The sequence below is a fragment of the Dipodomys merriami genome, unplaced genomic scaffold (assembly GCF_024711535.1).
Source record: "Dipodomys merriami isolate MVZ:Mamm:240054 unplaced genomic scaffold, mDipMer1.0.p SCAF_194, whole genome shotgun sequence".
Classification (NCBI taxonomy): Eukaryota; Metazoa; Chordata; class Mammalia; order Rodentia; family Heteromyidae; genus Dipodomys; species Dipodomys merriami.
Genome location: NW_027203315.1, coordinates 1,145,784 through 1,151,629, shown reverse-complemented (window position 1 = coordinate 1,151,629; position 5,846 = coordinate 1,145,784). Strand labels below are relative to the sequence as shown.

The following is a 5,846-nucleotide window of genomic DNA, read 5'->3' as shown; positions in this document are numbered from 1 at the left end:
GCTAATTGTTTTATTGCAAAGAGTGTTATAAACTTCCCCAGCTAGTATGACATTGATGTTGGGATATCCTCCTTTTCCCTGTGCAACAATGTTATTAATGTTTCTGCCTCCCTATACTCACAGCAGAGCCAGGTTTTTGTTTGTGGCAATAATATGGCCTACACTGTACTTCCACAAAATTGGATAGGGGCCCTCTCTGCCGGGCCAAAAGTCAACTCTGGCCATTTTAATAAAAGGAGGGGGAATTGTTGGAGACCTGAAACCTGCCTGAGAATGAATGCTCTGGCCTTTTTCAAACACGTGATTAAGCCATGATAAATAGCCGTTCTTGGAAATTCCAAGGTGTACATCTAGATTACTTCCTAAAACAGGCTGGGCCAGTCAATTACCGAAACCAGTGGACCAAAAGACCCTGCCCTGACTTCACCGTAAAAAAATTTCCGTCCACCCCTCCCTTCCATACAGTGCTTCCCCTTCTTTCCTTATAAAAACCTAAGTTTCTTTGCCAATAAATGAGACCTTGACGCGACTCAGACTGACTCTGTCTTTCCTTATGCGCTTGGTCTCGATCCTCTCTCGCCCCCCTCGGTTCTTTTAGGAGGTGCCCTCTCGGATCCCCCACCAAATTACCTGGCCTGCTGGACGGGTCACTGAGTCATGTGTGGCAGAGATCTAGGTGATCCTTTGTCTCAAGGAATTGTCAATCCATTATTCTCGTGAACACAAACTGAATTTGGTGTGCCAGTATTGTTAATGTTAGCAATTCTTTTTGTCCTTAGAAAAGTCATTCTAAAAGAGAAAACGACAATGAGAAATGTAGAAAAGGAGATATCATTTTCTTTTAAACTAGTACTATGCAGGTAGGAGGGAAATAGGAGTATGTTAGGGCTACTATCCTCTGATAGGGACAATTTCTTATCAGTGTTGCTGGCCATGGAGTGGCATTCAGAATCGTAGCTTTATGAGTGTGTAGCTGAATAACTTCAGTAAACATTTCCTTGAGAAAAATAGAAAAATCTGAAATACAGAAAAACATTATTTTCCATTGTAAAACATCAGTACTACTTCCTTAATTACTACATTGTGGAGAAAAGTATATATTCTGCATAAAACAATGCTTTGACATTTGAGAATATTGAAACAGAATGGGAGAAAATATCTTTACATTAAGGAATTTATGGATCTCATTTGTTTTTGTCTATTTTTCTCTAATTCATTTTAGATGTCTAAGAAATGGAGGATATGATTATTATCTGTCAGGAAAGTCACAATGAATAGTCATCTGAAGTAGCAATCATGAAAAGTAACCCAGGTGAAGAAAAAGTTAGATTTATCAAAACTTTTAATTTGAGCTCCATACAGAAGTCAGAACTGATGAAGAATAATGGGAACTCCTTTGGGATGAAGACAGAAATAGTCACTGGGTGTCAGAACATGAGTGTCTACAGTGATCCCAGTAAGATGTGTGCTGCATATAGTCCTAGTGTGTCTCCTGTAGTTGAGAAATGTTAACAATGTGACACCTTTTTCACCCAGAAGACATACCTTACTTTCCCTCAGAGAACACACACAGGAGAGAAACCTTATGAATGTAACGTGTGTGGAAAGTCTTTCGCCAAGAAGGCAAACCTTACTGTCCACTAGGGAACACATACAGGAGAGAAACCTTATGAATGTAACATGTGTGGAACGTCTTTCACCAAGAAGATACACCTTACTGTCCAACAGAGGGCACATACAGGAGAGAAACCTTATGAATGTAATGTGTGTGGAAAGTCTTTCGCCAAGAAGGCAAACCTTACTGTCCACCAGAGAATACACACAGGAATCAAACCATATGCATGTAACTTGTGTGGAAATTCCTTCACCCAGAAGTGAAGACTTACTGTCTACCAGAGAACACACACAGGAGAGAAACTTTATGAATGTAACAGTTGTGGAAAGTCTTTGATCTCAAAGGCAACACTCTCTCTCCACCAGAGAACACACAAAGGAGAGAAATCTTATGTCTTTCAGCCAGAAGTCAAACCTTGCTGGCCACCAGAATACACACACAAGAGAGAAACCGTTTGATTGTAACATGTGTGGACAGTCTTTCACCTGGAAGTCAAGCCTCACTGTCCATCAGAGAACACACACAGGAAAGAAGCCTTATGAATGTAATGTGTAGAAAGTCTTTAACCATAAGCTACACCTTTCTTTACACCAGAGAACAAACACAGGGGAGAAAACTTATGAATATAACAGGTGTGGAAAGTCTTTCATTAACAAGCCAAAGCTTATTCTACACCACAGCATACACACTGGAGAGAAACATTATGAGTGTAACAGGTGTGAAAAGTCTTTCACCCAGAAGTCACACTTTAATGTCCACGAGAGAACAGACACAGGAGAGAAAACTTATGAAATTAACATGTGTGGAAAGTCTTTCACCTCGAAGTCAAACCTCTCAAAAATTGAAGTTAACAAAAAAATAAAATCATCTGCCACTTGAGCTACAGCATTACTTCTAGTCCCTGAGAGGAAGGAAGGAAGGAAGGATGGAAAGGAGGATGGAAGGAAGGAAGGAAACATAGAAGGAAGGAAGGAAGGAGGGAGGGAGGGAAGTGAGAGAGTGAAAGAGGAGGGGAAGGAATGAGGAAGAAGGAAGAAATAAACTTTTCAAAAGAACAATGTTTAATTGTTGGTGAATGTGAGAATTATTCTTTCAAAGGTGGGGCTCAAGAAAAATGGCTTCTACCAAAAACAAATTCTTGAATGTTTACAAAATGGTAAAGAGGATGTAACATTTTATAAATTGATTTAATAATTCAGTAATATTAAGTAATGAGGTCAGGTGTGGCTGGTGCCCTATTCGCCACATGGTGGATAGTGGGGTCTGGCATCTTGTCTTCATGCAGGGGGAAAGAAATTCCCCCATCCATCACTTGCCACCCAACTGATGGGTGTGGCTGGTTCGCTGGAATCAGGGGTGAGCATTTGGCTGATATATTACTCAATCTGTTAGTCCAGTGCCTGGGACTGGAATTTCCTGTGGACTTGCCTCCTGCTTAGGCCTTATTTAGGCTGGACCAGCAGTGGCACTAGATGCCATGGTACATGTCTCTGTGATCATGTCCTGTGTCTTGTCTCTTGGCTTCTCTGGTAATCATAGTGTGTCAATTCAGCACTCTCTTGTGCTGATTGGTTTCTTTTTTTTTTTTTTTTTTTAGATTTTCACTGTAATTTTTTTTTCTCTTTTTATATATTTTTTATTGTAAAAATACTGTATAGAGGGGTTACAATTACATGGGCAAGATAATGAGTACATTTCTTATCAAGCATTGTAGCCTCCTCCTTTGTTTCCCCTTCCCATCCCTTCCCAGCCTTCTGCTCCCTCACCCAATACTCCCCCCTCCCACCTAAGTTGTTAAGTTCATTTTTGACATGACAACGTGTACTTCTCATTGTTGCAATGGTTCCACATGTATCCTTATTTTGCTGATTGGTTTCTTAGTGTTGTTTTTATTCTTTTTTTCCCTTTCTGTCCTGTTTCCAAGCTGTCTCAGTGTATTTGTGGACTGCAAGTCTTTGCTACATCAGGCTGCTTGCAGACTGCTAGCTGTGTAATAAAGACTCCAGTATTCCATCTTCCCAAATATGGCTTCCAACAAATATACTGTCTTCTTTTACAGAAATACAAACATTGACCCAAATTTAGAATATCTAAAGCCAAGATAGATGCCACAGTATAGTTATGTAATTAAAGATATCATGGAGGCATTTAGAAAAAATATCTGTTACATTAGAAAGTGCTTAATTAGTAAACCAAGACCAAGACTCCAGATCCTATATAAGCCAGTCATTCTACATATGTCCAGAGCTGTTTGGTTACATGAAGAGCTCTACTTTCACACTTTCATGAAGAAAATATTTTTGTGCCAATATGAGGTGTTGAATCAGGAACTGAGTTGAAGCCAACCAGAGCTGGCTTCAAAGTTGATTCTCTGATCTTGGCCTCCATAAAAGCTAGGAATCAAAGCATGAGCCCTGTGGGCTGTTCTGAAGAAATCTCTCTCTGGGAATAAGAGGTTTCATTCAGTGCTTCACCTCACAATTCCTATCCCTTCAACAATTTCGGTATTTATTTTAATTTTTCAAAGAGAATCCTTAAATCCTGGCCAGGGTTCCATTTATAAGATAAGGACAGTGGACTTCACATTGCCAGATTTAGCTAGGCTGCTAGCTTAACCCCTTCCCTCACACTGTTCACCCTTCTGCTTATCACTGAGGCCTAGTTAAAAAAAATAGGGGCATTGGGAGGCCCTTGGCTTCCTACTTGTAACACACACACACACACACACACACACACACACACACACACACACGTACACTGGCCATTGGATATAGCTCATTCTCCCATTTTTACAAACTGGATGCTTTCTGATAAAGGATGGTTCATGGACTGGAGTCCCTTCTACCTAGGCCTGTCATGTAGCTGTAATTGAAAGACATGAACCAACATACCACATTCATTCAAAGTAGCCCTCATCATAGCATTTTATTTTTTATTTTATTATTTTTGTTATTATTATTTGGCCAACACTTTTCCTTGAGCTCAAAATTTAAGGGACTTACTGCTCCCTGAATTGGTAAACTACCCTTTCCTTCTTTTAATTTAAAACCAGTGATTAAAAATGAGCAATTACACCCCCTCATGTGTGGAATCTTAGCTACTCAGGAAGCTGAAATTGGAAAGATAGTATTTGTAGGCCATCCCATGTAAAAGCTTCATGAAAATGGTATCTTAGCCAATAAAAGCATGGATCTGGTCATATGTGCCTATCTTGTTTGCTACTTGTGATATGTAATTATAAAATTAGTGTTTTGAACGGCCCAGACAAAGAAGCAAGACCCTAAGGTGAAAAATCAGTGATACAAAAGGGCATCTGATATAGAAGGTACAGGAAGCCTCACAAATTTTGCCCCTGAAATCAACCTGACGGCCACTAATATGATCTGTGCAAACAATGCATTCTTCCAAATATTTAGTGGAAGAATTTGGATGTGGTTTACAGAATGATAAGTAAACAGACCTTTACTGAGATTGCAAAAGGAACTTTGCCTATGTCTATATGATGTTATTAATTTTATATCCTATTCTGTGGAAACCATGAGTCCTTAGATCAAGTAGTTAAGATCTCATGATCTAACAGGGCACTGGTGCTTCATATCAGAATTCTTAGTTGCTAAAGAATATGAGGTTTAAAATCACAATTGAAAGACCAACAAGGTAGGCAATGCTGTGAGACTATTATCACCAATTTTAACCAAATTTCCCACAAGTAGTGCTGAGAATCATGTTGATAGACTGTCATTACATTTGTTCCTTTATTACAAAATCTCAGGGACAGTACCCAGGCCCTGAGTAGAAAGAACTTCAAGGCCGGGGAAGATATTTTGTAAAAATGGGTTCTTTGGCCTTCGTGCAGGAAAGTTTCCATTCCTATAGAAATCTAAAATACTCTATAGGGTATAGTCATGGTCCGTCAATTGAAGTTGATATTGAAATGTCTTATACGCCTGGGTAATGATAAATTGTCACAAATAATTTCTATCTTTTGTCATGTGAATAGACATGCATATTCCTTTATGTTTCTGACTAGTTCATAGGTCCTTGCAGAGGTTCAAGTTACTATGAATCACAATGTGGTCCCCATCTTTAAGGTATGGAATTAGACATTCCAAGAGAGATCTCAACATATAAAATGTGGCCAAGTATTTCAGTATACTTGAAACAGTATCATAGAGAGTCAATAGTGATCATTTAAGATCTCAGAATACCAATATATTTGAACGAGAACGCA

The 5,846-nt window shown here is 39.1% G+C and overlaps 1 pseudogene; it reads left to right on the top strand.

Moving 5' to 3' along the window:
• Window positions 1–311: 311 nt before the first annotated feature.
• Window positions 312–2,494, top strand: LOC138831375 (zinc finger protein 180-like; annotated as a pseudogene).
• The last annotated feature ends 3,352 nt before the right edge of the window (window positions 2,495–5,846 follow it).